The 14,946-nt window shown below is 41.6% G+C and overlaps 1 protein-coding gene and 1 long non-coding RNA gene across 6 annotated transcripts in view; one reads left to right on the top strand and one right to left on the bottom strand.

The window, feature by feature from the left end:
* LOC113594642 (uncharacterized) overlaps window positions 1-6,119 on the bottom strand; it is a 30,502-nt gene extending 24,383 nt beyond the window's left edge. The window contains exon 1 of the long non-coding RNA XR_003415060.2: window positions 5,631-6,119. This is a non-coding gene — a long non-coding RNA (uncharacterized LOC113594642). The remainder of the gene's footprint in view (window positions 1-5,630) is intronic.
* ARHGAP26 (Rho GTPase activating protein 26) overlaps window positions 1-14,946 on the top strand; it is a 421,808-nt gene that overhangs the window by 298,657 nt on the left and 108,205 nt on the right. The gene's annotated exons all lie outside the window — the stretch shown is intronic.

A 14,946-nucleotide genomic window follows, 5' to 3' on the forward strand; every position in this document is an offset into this window, starting at 1 on the left:
TGACTCTAAACTCTTTTGTCCTAGAAATGTGCTTGTATATTTGACCATAAGTTATGATGTTAGGATTCAAACTGCATAGGCTTGCTTGATCTTCTCACTGGATAGCATATCTATTGTGTTTCTTTTTGAATGTTTATTTCTTCTAAGCATACAGTTTCCAATCTGATTTTATTAATATCATAAGGTGGTTTTTTATTTTTAAGTTTGCTGTATTTTTCATAATTATTTTGCTCTTTGTAGTGAGTTCAAGTTTGACTTAAAACCAGTTCATAGGAATCATCACTAGGGTGTTTAGGTGACTTTTGTGAGACAATTCATTGAATTACCTACCATCACAAGCTAGGATGTGTTTAATCTTCATTAGCTGGACCATTTTGTGTAGAAATGGGAGGGGAAAACTCCTCAGGGTATTAATACCAATGGGTAGATGTTATAGGAAAAGATTGTTCAGTTCATTATATTATGAAAAGAACATGAGGATTCTATTTGAATCATGACTCTGTTCTTTTGTAGCTAGATGACCTCGGACAAATTACTCAATTTCTCTGAACCTCAATTTCCTCATTTGTCAAATTGTAATAATAACCCCTCTCTCGTGGGAATTGGATTTAATAGTATAACATAAAGAATGTAACACATTGCCTTAAACCTGCTACTCTCAACAAATAGACTTAATGTTAACATCTATTTTAAAAACATTTTTGATAAGACTTTGTAAAAGTATAGAATGTCAAAGAATTAGGAGGTTACCAGTAGAAAATATAAATCTGATTCAAAAGAGAACAGGAGAGGGATACCTGGATGACTCAGTAGGTTAAGTGTCTGACTCTTGATTTTGGTTCAGGTCATGATTTCATGGTTCCTGAGATTGAGCCCCGTGTCGAGCCCTGCTTTGGGCTGTGTGCTGACAACATGGAGCTTGTTTGGGATTCTTTGTCTCCTTCTCTCTGCCCCTCCCCTGCTCGTTCATGCTCTCTCTCTCTCTCACAAAAACAAATAAATAAATTCTAAAAAATAGAGAAAAGGAGAAACTTATTTATATAGACAATGAAAGAAAGAACTGTGAAAATATAATCACTAAGTTATATTCAAAACTGGTTAATGTTCTACAGGGTAATAAAACCCCCTTTTGAGATTGTCTTTTCTGCTGAACAGAAATTATTCACATCTCTGCCAAAAAAAAAGATTTGCAAACTTATCAGTTTTAGTTCAAAGTGAAATCTACTCTGACAGAGTCTGAGTCCTCATTGATAGTAAATAGTCAATCAAGCAAAAGTTGTGTTTCCCTAGAGAATTAATTAATAGGGCCTACTGGCATTGTGGCTATTTTAGATGGGCGAGGAGTAGAGGAATTCAAAGTCATCATTATCCATTAACTTGTGTTTTAAAATCATGTGGGAATGTTGATGAGACCTGGGGAACACTTGAGGGTAGAAGGGGTTAGAGTTAGCTTTGAAACCCCTGCCTTAATCAGAGATCCTATACAGGCTTCACTCTCATTGAAAACCTGGACTGCATGTAAAGACCAATGGCATTCCAGGACACAGTCTAACAAGGAATTTATTTTTCTTTCTCAGCCTGGGACCCGGGATCTGTAAGGAAATTTATAAAAACATTTAAATTTATTCTACCATTACCACTCACTGATACTGCTTGAACCCTGGCTGAAGAACATGTAGTCAACCTGTGGCACCTAGGATTTCCAGAAATAGCTCCTCTGCAGATGAGTTCAGAATAAAAAAATACATAGGAAAACAATCCAGTATCAACCAGAGACCATGGAAACAATGTACAGAAATATTAAAACCCATGGACTTCAAATAATAAAACAGTAATTTAAAAATCCCATAGAGGGGCACCTGGGCGGCTCAGTCAGTTGAATGTCTGACTTCGGCTCAGTTCATGATGTCACAGGTTGTGGATTCAAGCCCTATGTCGGGCTCTGTGCTGACAGGTCAGAGCCTGTAGCCTGCTTCAGAGTCTCTGTCTACCTCTCTCTCTGCCCTTCCCATGTTCATACTCTGCCTCTCTCTTTCTCCCAAAAATAAATAAACACTAAGAGAAAAATTTTAAATCCCATGGAAAACATAAAAATAACTGTATTTAAAATAATTAAAAATACATAGAAGGAGTTAAAAGCAAAAGAACAGGCAGCATTGGAAGAGGCAAATGGAACTTAGGTAAAAAATAATTAAAATTAAAAATCATTTGATTAAATAAATATCAGACTAAACAAAGCTGATGAGAGACTTACTAAACAGGAAGATAGACCTTTAAAAAATTCCAGAATGCATTCCAGAGAAATAATGAAATAGAAAATATTTGAAGAGGCGCGGCTGGGTGCCTTAGTCAGTTAAGCATCCGACTCTTGACCTCATCTCAGGTCTGCATCTCAGGGTCATGAGTTCAAGCCCTGTATTGGGCTCCACGGTGGGTGTGGAGCCTACTTAAAAAAGAATATTTGAAGAGACATGGAAGACAGAATGAGAAGATTTAAAATAAGTCTGTAGGAGGTACAGAGGATGAGACTAAATAGAATGGTAAGGCGTAACATTTGAAGAGATGATGGCTGAGAATTTTCTTAAATTGAAAAATCTAAAACATCAGATTCAGTAATCATGACCAACTTCAAAGAGGAGAAAGAAAACTGAGTCTACAGAAATCACATCCATAAAGATCTCTTGTATTATAACTAAGAGCCCAACACCTTGGCCCACATCACATGAGAAATTAGGGAATGAACTTCCTGTCACCTAGCCTTGCCCTTGGAACCAGAGTCCTGGTATAACACTAGTGAGATGAATAATGTAGACGTTTTTCTCCTTGAACTTCACTGTTGGGAAAGTGGTTTTAGACTGATACCTTTCAGGTGTAGTATTTTATAGCTGAGCATCATTTGTTCTACTTATTATCTCTCCTGATTGTAGGCTTCATCCTCTCCATTGGTGGGAGTTTTAGGGGTTAGCCAATCTTTCTGGTTTGTGCGTAGAACCAGAATAGTCCCTGCTTGGCAAATTGCCTTAGCGCTTCCACTGGCTTTGAAGGCAGGAAATAAAATCTCTACATTTTCCGTGTTGACTTGACCTTCCTAAACTATTCCTCTCCTTCTCCTTTCTGTATATGAATTGATACAGGTACCTCCATTTTCTGGACTTAAATAGAGATCTGAAGCTGTAAAGCGTCCCTGGGAGGGGGTCACACGCCAGGATACCTCACTTGCAGACAATCACAACAGATTGAGACGAGAGAATGAGAATGAGTGCTGGCGGCAGATGCATTTTTAGAGATAAGGACAATACAGAAAACTCCAATCCTGATATAACATTCCTCATTTCTTTCTCATTATTTTTCATTTCATGTTCAGTGCTAGGTATCAGTGAGTCTCATGATGCAGGACTGTGAGGTCTATACCACCCTTGATTTCTTTCCGGAGTAGTGCTTCAATGTGTCTTGAGTTGGGCCTCCAGATAGTTCTTACTCTTTCCTTTGGTTTCTGTTAACAGAAGGGGATTGTTTTCTCAGCCCCTCAGGGGGAACTCTTTCTTATTAACCATCCCTGTTACTGATTTTTCCCCCTTCTCTTTCCTCAGCATCCGACCACACAGTGCCTCGGTGCTTGTCAGATCTAATGTTCTTCAGAGAAGGTCTTTCTTTAATTACTTTTCATTCTTTTTTTTTTTCCTTTTCCTAACTCAGACACTCGCAGTGTTGCTTTGAACAGTTGTTTCCTATCCCCCTCTGTCTGGAAACTAGATGATTAATTTTTTTTTTTTTTTTGTCATTGCTGTAATTGAAATGCCCACATTTCAATTTCTGCTGCATGTGCTACCCAGCATTTAGCTGGACAAGACAGAGAGAGAAGCTGGAGGGGAGGTGGTTGTGAAACATAAAAGCTTTTTATTTTCATAATGGCTTGGAGCGTACCCTTCCTGGGTGGGGGAACACAGCTACCATGGCAACAGGTGCTGGTTGGGGGGAAGGCTGCAGCAGCCCTGTTAGAACAGGAGTCTGTAGAGTGTGGAGCAGTACGTGGGGGCGGCAGTAGCCTCCAGCAGGCTTTCCTTTCCCTAGTAATTACTGCCATTTTTCATAATTAAGACTGTGTGTTATGTATAGATGGGTAGGTTGGTGTTCTGTTTTGCTTTTGAGTGGCATAGAGAGCAGTGAGCAGGGCCATAAGTTAGGCACTGGCCTCTAAGCCCCTGCTGTGTCTGTAACCGAGAACTAAGGTCTAGTAGGCTCCTGGGTGCGGAGCCTGCTCTGCCCTTGGTGCAGGCACGGGCAAGCCTTCTTCATCCACCCCGTTCTCTCATCTTGATGCACCTCAGGCCTGGGGTTCCTTCCTTGCAAATGCCAGTCTGCTTGATTGGGGATTTTCAGAGCGTGAGTCTCTCCTGTCAGATCTTCCTAGAAACGCCACACCTAGAAACTCTGCTTTTCAGAGGTTCACCTTCACCAAGGACCTCATTATTGGCCCCCAGATGCTCAAAAAGTTGTGTATTTTTTTTTTGACTCTTGCATAGAGCGAGTCCTTATCATAGGGATTCTGTTCTCTCCCAGCTCAGAATGCTGAGCCTGATAAATCTTGCCCAGTGATGCTTAGTTCTGCTAATCACTAACTTCCTGCTGTCTCTGAAACAGATTCAGTAGTCAGAGCGCCTTGCAAAAGGAGAAGCAAAACTAAGTCCATACAAACGCACATCCCAGAGAAGCTATGGAACACTCAGGACAGAAAAATCTGTAAAGACCTCTTGAATCATAAATAAGAGCTCAACAACCATGGTCTTTAAAGTTGTTTTTTAGGACTTGGTGGCCCGGTTACACTGTGCCTCTTTCATCACACACCCAGGAACACCAGAGCTGAAAGCTTAATTTCTTACCGCAGCCTGCTTTACTGATACCATTCTCTGCGTCTCCTCATCATTCCTGGCTCTCTGAGCCTTCTGTTTAAATTTTTCCTCCTCCACCTCCTCACTGTCATCATCACCACCACCATCCTCCCTGCTGTGCGCAGCACTGGATAGTCTTCAGAGCCTTTTTCACCCTCTTCCTTGCCTTGTCCTTAGAGCATCCATGTGAAGTAGATTGAGGAAGTACTAGGATTCTTGCTTGGCCTCGGTGGCAGCCACAAGTGCCTCCCAAGTGCCACGGCACTCGCTGGGATGAGTGGTTTATTTTGAAATTAGTGGGACACATACTCTGAAATTAGTGGGACAAGTCCTTTGGCCACCAGCCTGAAAATAGTTCTAACAAAATTTATTAAGCACCTGTCCTGCCAGGTTCTGGGCATACATTGATATGTATAAACAAGACAGATGGGGGTTTTACCTTCACGGAGCTTACAAACAAGGTGAGGGGATGGCATCATTTCCCTGCCAGACGTCTTTATTTGTGGTTCTGTAGTAGACCCCAGTACAATCCTGTACCAAATACTGAGCCAGTGAAATTGAACCTTGCCCAGATTCATAGAGAGGGGTTTGATATCTCAATAGTAGTTTTTCATCCTCATTAGATTTCATGAAAGATACCTGAATTATAAATACAGGAACATCTTAATAGACGTAGAGCTATATTTATCTGTAAAATTATAGAAGTAAGGCCATCTTTGCTGGGTATGTCTTATTACTTACCTGTTAACTTTTGGTCTGCTTGGCTGGAGACTGATTGTTATGTCTGGGCCCTTAATAAAGTCATTGGATCAATAAAGATTTAGAAAACGGTCAATATCATTAATCAAAAAATAGAATTGAAAACTAGATAGGCATAATACTATTCACTACTTATTAAAAATTCCAAAATAATAATGCCTTAGGACCTAGAGAAACAGGCATGCTGAAACATTCTAGGTGAGAATGTAAATTGATAAAGGTCTCCTAGGTGACAGTTTGGAAATATGTATTAAAATCTTTTATACCCTTTCATCCAGAAATTCAATTTCTGTGAATTTATTTCAGAGAAAGAAAGATGTACAAAAACATTTATATGCGTACAGGTTTATTGTGGTGTTACTGGAAACAACACATCAAAAACAATCTGAATGTCCAATAATAGAGGCCTTCTTGAATGTATTATCCATACAATAGAATACTAGATAACCATAAATATGTTGGACAAGGTAATGAATGATATTTGAAAAGTTTATAGTAAGGCAGTAAAAACAGGTCATAAGGCTATGCGCATGCAGTATGATCTAGGTTGTTTAAAATACGTGTGTGTGTGTGTGTGTGTGTGTTTCTAAGTGTGTGTGTGCCTGAGGAAAGCAAAGGACAAAATATCTATACCTTAAAATGTTAAATGAAATTTAATTATTTCTGACTGTTGGATTATGGGTGATTTTTGTTTTCTTTGTGCTTTTCTATCTTTTTCAGTTATCCTACAATGAACACTTGGAATTGTAATACCAGAAAATAAAAAGCTTAGGCTTTTCTCCCTAATTATAGCATTAAGAGAAAAAAGAAAGGACTGCTATTTAAAAATGGCCACTGCTCTAAGGGGCAAAGTGACATCCAATGACATTTACTGATTCTATCTTAAGGAAGATAGACATTTTGTTTCATAAGTTTACCCCTATGTGTGTCCCAGGGGCAAGGGAGACATGCATGGGTGTGTACATGTGTAAAGGAGTGTACCATCCAGCTGGGGGGTTGTGTGAGTGTGTGTGGCCACGTATCACAGCCTTGCACTGCCGTGGTTCTTGTGGGAGTCACATAGATTAGCGTGTCCACAAATGCTGTCTGTGTTGGACTGACCAGTGTGGTTCATGCCCCTGACTCATGGCCACATGCAGTCCCATCTGGTGCCCCAGGTACAGCTACAGGCATCCTGTCCTCCATGGGTCAGGAGTCTGCAGAACTTTCACCTGCGCCAGGGCTTTATGAGACAGACTTTCTTGGAGCCACTTAGTACTTTTTTCTTTAAGTCCCAGTTTTTTATCTTGTAATACCAACTCATGTGGAAGACTCGTTCAGGTGAGTGAAAGTATTAAGTGATTTTTCTGACATTTTTATAGTGAACTCTGAACCCTGGCCTTTCATAGAGTAGCAGGCCTTCCTGAACCTTGCTCTCTTCTCCCCCTCAAGTTTTCCAAACACAAATGATATTTTTAAATGATTACTCTTTTGTTTGTTTCCTGCCCTGTTTAATGATTACCTAGCTTTTTACATAACCCAACCAAATGCTGGCACATGTCAATGGGATTGTGGTATAGTTATCTCCTGCTATGTAAATTTTAGGAAGGTGGCCTTCTGTTTGCAAGACTGAGCAGTAGATCTATTAGTGACATTGACTGGAGGAGTCTCTTCCTAACTGGGTTGGGGCAACAGAGATGGATGAGTGGGAGGAGCAGCCAGAAGCCACAGGGCATTCTCAGTATTGGGTGGGAAAACCCAGAGGTGGCAAGGATTCTGGTGCTTTCCATTGTGCTAAACAACTCTTGGCACAGACTTCAGCATGCCTGTTCAAACTCCTCTTGAATGCAACTCTTAAAGAGATCTGAGGCAGGCAACACTAATGTCTGTGGTTGAAGATTGGACTTCTTAATTGCCCATGCATTTGTGTATATGATTTGTAGTGTTCTAATTTGTGGACTTCTAGACTCTACTCTCTGCAATGACAGAGCTCAGCTCACATGTCTCCCCTTAGAGGCCTTGCCCAGCCTACCTAAGTTAGTCCTTCTCACCAGTTTTTATCACACGCTCCTATTTAATTTCATCTTACACTTTCTCAGCCGAACGTTCTTACTGTGTTTTGTGTATTTTCTATCTTCGTAATGGGACTGTCATGCCAGTATATTGAAGGATGAATCTTGGCTATTGGGTTCACTGCTGTATCCCAATGCGTAGAAGACGGCATAGCATCTCATAGGTGTTCAGTCTGTGTTGGGGAGGACCAAACATGGTACATTTGGGAACATGCAAAAGGCCAGGGTAGTCGGGAGCTGTGGGTGAACGCAGAAATCCAGGATGGCAGTTTAGAGAGGTAGGCGGGGTCAAGTCATATAGGCTACAGTGAGGACTTTGGAGTTACTTGAGGATCTGATGTTCATTAAGTATTTTCATCTCTGTGGATTTATACGCGATCCAGACTGGTTTGCTAAAGTGAACTATTGATGGCTTTTCCACTGGGAAATGTGCACCATGGTGTCCTTAAAGTGATTCTTAGCCCACACTGCTGTTCTCTTCCCTGTCTCTACTGCCATCAGCCTGGCATTCTTAACCCACCTGTCCAGAGGAGCCCAAGAAGGCAAGGGGACAACAGCTAAGGTGTTAGGCTGCGCTGCCTGCTCAAATGAAAGCATTCCAGAACTTGGTCATTAAACACTTTGACTTATCCATTGAAAAGTATTGGATTTGGGCTTTGTGAATGACACTCTGTGAGAGCCTAAACGAGGGGCAGATCAGGAGCCCAGATCTCACCTCCATGGTTTAAATCATTTGGTGTCTCTGTGACCAGATACCCCCTCCTATTCTCTACCTAATGAACAGGTTGGGTTTCTCACAGTGGATCGCCAGTTCCTGTTTGACCCTGCGCTTTGTTTTATATTTTGCTTCCAAAGTAGCAGAATTCAAGGAGTCTCCAGTTTTGTGCTGCCTACGAGGAGGACAAATCAGATTTTGCCAGACTTACACTGAAGTAAGAACTCTATTGGCATAATTCCCTGATGAATCTATTTTTGTGATGAAGGCAGAAGATATAACAGAAGGGTCTGTGTGTTCAGTCTTATTCTAACATGTACCACTATGTATAAACACAATTATTTTATACGTATAAATAAGTAAGATGAGCTACATTTCCACTTAGGCTTGAGCTCATACGGAAATTTTGGACATAACAGTTTAGTGTAACAAGGAGCTAGGATGGGTTGGCACCAAGCTTCAGGAGTGGGGAGGCGTAAGAAGGGGTAATCCACTCAAATTTTGTTTTCTAGCTTTTAGGGTCTATAAAAAGAATGTTGTCTTTTAAACAATTCTGTTCTTTAGCATCAGACATTTGAACACAGAGAATGTCGATGTTCTCTTCAAATGACTCTTCATTTGGTGTTAGAGATCTGGGACTTCTTCTTTCACTGTTAGTACTAATTGATTTCCAGAATTTTCCCATGGCTTGTCAGTTCCTGTACATAAAGAGCCATGAACTCTTCAGGACACCTTGAAATAATTTTTTTCTTAGTTGAATATCCACATGTAATTCAAAAGTTCTGTGATAGCATGTCAGCTTTAAATTTTAGTCATTTTGGTACCTTGGCCCTTGAAATAAAGCTACCTTTTTCAACCTCAGCCTCTGAATTTGTTTCAGACTCATGGTAAAGAATGCAATTTTCTTTTTTTTTCTTTTTAAAAATTTTTAAAAAATATTTATTATTGAGAGAGAGACAGAGAGAGAGAACCAGTGGGGGAGTGGCAGAGAGAGAAGACACAGAATCGAAAGCAGGCTCCAGGCTCTGAGCTGTTAGCACAGACCCCCATGAAGGGCTTGAAGTCATGAACCACAAGGTTATGACCTGAGCCAAAGTCAGATGCTTAACCGACTGAGCCACCCAGGAGCTCCAAGGAATGCAATTTTCTGTCTGTTTTCTTTTTGGGGTAAAAGTACCCTCCTTTTCAAAAATAAACCAGATGGGTTATTTCCTTGATTTAAAATATCTCCATGAAAGGAGACAGATTACCCAGGGCATATGTATGACTGTGCCTGAGTGTTTTTTGTGTTTTTTTTGTTTGTTTGTTTTTGTTTTTTTTCCTTTCTAACAATCTGTCAGTCTCTTACTCCGCAACTATCCCATAGCCCCATCTGTGGATTTGGAATCTTGACTTGCCCTCCAGGAAGGATTATGGTCCTTTCCCTGAAAATGAGGCTTGCATTTCATGGGACGTGAGAAGCTCTGACTGCTTAGTGTCACAGCTACTGTTACAGTTGGAGCTGAGCCACATGGTGAAGGGCCAACCCTTAGCCTTTGCTGTAGCTTCTTTTGTCCCTGTTCTTTGACCTGTAGAATGGGACTAGTAAGAGGGATCTGGCTTCAGAAGACTACTATTTATTTTACTTAAAGATTGTAAAGATGGTTAAATTCAGTGGGCTTTACGAATATTTACACAACATGTTCAATATCGGTGCTGTTTGTGGGTGACTGTTAGCCGGGTAGCAGGTAACTAGCACCTTGAGGCTATGACTCTAGGCCTTTAAATCATGTTGGCCTCAACATTCTGTTCTGCTGCCAAGTTCCTGGTGGAAGTCAGCACAGTGACTAAGGGAAAAATGTGGACCAGCTTCATAGACCTTCCACGTTAACACAGACGTAGGTGCAAATGCACACTGCCTGATAGGTTTTAGTTACTCAAATCAATAGAAGTACTGTATTCTAGTTTTTACCTGTCTTGGATTCTCTGAAGAGGTTTTATGCTGGTTTGTGAAGTTCTTCTGTCTCTTACATCCCAGGGCCTTTGAGCATGTAAGTCTTAGTAGCTGAGACCTTTCTGAGTCTACAGAGAGAAGTGACAAATATTACGTTCTCCCTCTGATCAGAATTCTCTCATTGCTTTTCATGTCACTGAGTAGAGAACAAAGCTCTTAAAGTGGCCTGCAAAGTCCTACAGGATTGGCTGCCCCCGGGTCCATTACCTGTCTGGCTTTCCCTAGTGCTTTCCCCTGTTCTCACTCAGTGACAGGCACATTGGCTTTCCTTAGGCAGTGCCAACATGCCACATGTGTTCCTGCCTGAGGCATCTGTGTCTAGTGTCTGCTCCCTGTAGCTTTTTCCCCAGAGATTTGCGAGCTTTCTTCCCTCCTTCAGGTTATTTGTACATTCCTCTTTGTCACTGACACCTTCCCTGACCACCCTGTCTAAAATTGCTAATAGGCCCTCATTCCTGCCTTTCTGCTGTGTATTTTATTTGCTTATTGTCTGTCCTACCCCCAAAATAATATAAGCTTCATAGAGCAGGGAGTTTTGGGGAGTGTCTATTTTGTTCACTGCTCTATCCCCAGCTCTTAAAGCAGTCCTTGGCACATAATAAGCCCTCGAAAATACTTGATTGTTGAAAAATACACGATGCGCTATTGGCCTCTGTTCTGGGTCACCTTGTACCTCCTTCCTTGGATAGGAAGTCCTAAGGCAACTTGCAAGCCCATGACCTGCCTTTTTGGACAGTGCTGGCCTGAAGATGATAGGCTGAGCCACTGAAGGAAGTGTTGCCACCAACAGGAACTTAGGTATTTACAGCACTTGGTACCGTCAGGTTGGCATGTCATGCCTATAGGCAACTTTTAAACCTCCTCCATTTATGCTGTGGCATCTCTCTCTAGATGGGAGAACATAAGCTTCAAAATAAATAAATCAGTGATAATGAATGTGAAAGGACTTTAGAAACTGTAAACTGCTTCGAAAATGATAATTCCATTGGACTGAAGAATGTTTCAAATTGTTCTACAATTTGAAATAGTTAAGTAATTTTCCAGGAAGAAATGTTCTATGGGCCAGCTTCTTCGTAGGTTTTTTTTTTTTTTTGTATGTGAGTGCTATTTTTCTCCATCCAGGCCCGTGGACTGGGTCATAGAATATAGCTACAGGCTAGGACCTGAACCAGCCATGAGCAGAGAAGGTAAAACTCATCAGCCAACCCCTAGATTGAGGGCGTGTGCCTTCTTTGTGCATAAGACTATTCAGATACCAAGTAGCTGAAAGAGTGTAGGGCAAATGGAACTCAGGTTGGCCTGTTGTTAGTGTTTAAACGACTGTGACTAATTTCAGAAAATGAGGCAGCTTAGCAAAAGAGTACAGTTCTTATTCTTAATGAAAGCCAGCCTATTCTGGAGGAGGCCAGTAATTCCCATGACCCAGATTAGTTTGCTACCATTGGAAAAAATTAGGGATTAATGCTGTTGATGGGCAGACTTGAAGGTAATATTCTTGTTTGCTTTCAAAACATCCTTTTAAAATTAATCAGGTTCTTCTTTTACCCATGATCTCTTTAGGTTAAGCTTTTTAGAAGAATGGCATGTGGAACAAAATGGCAGCCTATATACTGTGTATAATCTATCTCACACGTCTGCACATACAACACACACACACACACACACACACACACACACACACACACACTGCATTGTACCAGGGCATTTAAGAGCAGTAGCTCTGGAATCATACTGTAGATTGCCTTCCTTCAAATTCCATCTCTACTGCTTATTTGATACAGGACCCTGGACAAAATTTGAGTTTTCTGAGCATTAACTACTTCATGCAGGACAGTAGTAGAAGTTACCTTGTAGAATTATTGTAAACATCAAATGAGATCATCGATGGAGTACTTAATTCCTGATGCAGGTTAAATGCTGAGTTGCTCTTACTGTTGATGACAGTTTTAATATAATCTAAGATAGGCAGGAAGTACAAGGGGTTTTCAGAAAGGGATGAGAAAAAGACATTGATGATATGTCTTTAATAAGACATATTTAATGAGAACATTAGAAGGAGATTGGTATAATATTGTGAGCTTATGGTATATTGCATAATGCACATTAGGTAATGCATGTAATAATGATAATGATACCCTGTGAATATGTTGTGGACGTTGCACCTTGCAGATTAGCGATGTGGCCAGGGAGAGCCACGTGGTTTGTTACGTGCCTTCAGTGTCAGGGTGAGGTGTGCTGGCTACTCCCCCAACAGCTATCCCCAGCTTGGCAAAGACTCTGAGGCACCGGTAGGTTACATGGAGGTTTAAGCCAGACATTTAGTGTAGCTGAGCCTTGATACCCTTAGATGAAGCTAGCCTCCCAAAGCATGCACGTGCCCTTTTTTCCCCCCTTAATACCTGATAGGAACAAGCTCTATCCTAGGCCCTGGGGGTGTGGCATTGAGGGAGATTAGTACCATCTCTGTTCTCTTGGAATAAGTGGGGGAGACGATGACAATTCCATGAATGGTGACATAATTCAGTAAGTGCCAGGAAAGAGAAATGAGGAAATAGCATTGTAACAAGATACCTGGCCTGGTACAGAGTGTCCAGAAAGACCTTTCTGAGAAAGTGCAAGTAGTAAGTAGGAAAAGGACAGATCAAGAGGAGCTGCAGAGCTTCCCTGGTAAGGGGATCACCATAATGAAGGACCTGGAAGAGGTTAGCTGGACCCTGTAGGATCTTGTAGGCCATGCCAAGGGTTTTCATCTTAAAATTAGCCAAAGCCCTTGGCAGTTTTTAAACAGTTAGTGATGTTGCATTGGAAGGGATCAGAGTGGAAATAGAGCTGGTTGCACACTCTTTTCCTTTTGTCTGAGGAATTTTTGGCACCAAGTGAGTGTTAGAGTTGACATGCATACAATTGGGTGGTACTTAACACCTTAGCAGTGACATGCACCCATCTGAAGCACGGTTTATATATGTCACCAGAAGTGGAGAAGACATTGGTAGTTATTCACAGAGCTTTGAGATCCCTGGATGAAAGCAGTGTAGCCTGGACTGATGGATGTATGGCCATAATTGTCATTTTTTGGCGGTGGGGGGGGAGGGGGGCGGGGGCGGCGAGAAACAATCCTTTCAGCCCCTCTGGTTTTTCTTTCAGTTTCTTCCTTTGGTTTTATCCTTTTCAATTTCTTTCAATTTTCTCAGTCCTAAAGCGTTTACTCTTTAATCATTAGGAAGCAGCTCTTAGACGTGCCAGCCAACTACAAATGGAATGCTCTCAGATTTGAGGGGTTCTTCCCTCATTTCCATGATAGTGTCAAACATGCAGCCAGTTTTACTGCAGGAAGGGAGAAGAAACAGTGGTTAATTTCGTATCACTCTGAAAAGGCATGAACCTTGTTCTGATTTCTCGGTTTCTCCCTTTTTTCTAATTTAGTGATTTGGGTGGTGAATGAAGGAGCACTGTTTATTTTTCTTTTCTGTCCACCACTTCATTCGGCACAGGTTCAAGCACGTAACTGCTCTGTGTATTCATTTTTGGTTGGGTTTTCCGAGGAATAGTTGTGCCTCTTGTAGCCTAGGCTGAACTGACCCTGAGTGGTGTGGGAACATCAAAGTGCTAGGGTAGAGAGTATGGCTGTTCGCTTCGACAGCACATATACTAAAATAGGGTAAAGAGTGTGGGTTTCCTCTCCTGGCTCTGCCTTTGGTTGGCCTTGTGACCTCAGGCAAATTACTAAACCTGTCAGTGCCTCAGTTTCATCCTCTGTAAAATGTTAGGGGTAGCCTTACCTACATGCCTTAAAGGGTCTTCTTGAAGATCACACTGTGTATCATTACCCACCATAAACACTCAATTATTCAAAGCTTTAAATGTGACTTCTCACTGGACCACCATTCCCAGAAAGATGTTGAATATGGCTGGTGAGCATGACCCAAGTCAGTACACAGAACTATTTATTTTAAATTCTCATTCTGGTGCCAGCCATTGGGACAGCCCAGCAAAGTTATATTTATGGCTCTATTGGGTTTCCTTGGCACAAGCCTCCCCAGCACGATCCAGATGGGTCCAGTGTTACCAAGTCCTGGTGGTATTCAGGCAACACGCACATACAGACTGACTTACTAGAAAACATGTAGCCACTTGGGGGGTGGGGATTCCCCCACCACTCCCCATTATATACTAAGGGTAAATTTGAAATTGTTGAAAGGAGCCACGTGAACAACCATGGACGTTAAACTTGGCCTTGTCGACCACAAAAAAAGTACAGTTCCAAGAACTTCACGTCCACCTCATCCTCCTTAGCCCCAGATCTTTGAGCTTCTCTGCCCCTGGATGGTGGTAGAGAGAAAAGTGCTACTGACTATAGCTTAGGTGCCTGCCCACTCAGCCACTTTCGGAATTGGTAACCTGGGGCCTACATTCTGCTCTCTGCCCCGGAGGATGCTACAGGAGGTGCCCTTCAAATCCTGATCCAGTCCCCAGTCCGGAGTTGCTCATTAGAGGGGGAACAGTCGGAGTAGAAATGTCCCATGAATTTACCATGAACAT

Source organism: Acinonyx jubatus, chromosome A1 (genome assembly GCF_027475565.1).
Source record: "Acinonyx jubatus isolate Ajub_Pintada_27869175 chromosome A1, VMU_Ajub_asm_v1.0, whole genome shotgun sequence".
NCBI lineage: Eukaryota > Metazoa > Chordata > Mammalia > Carnivora > Felidae > Acinonyx > Acinonyx jubatus.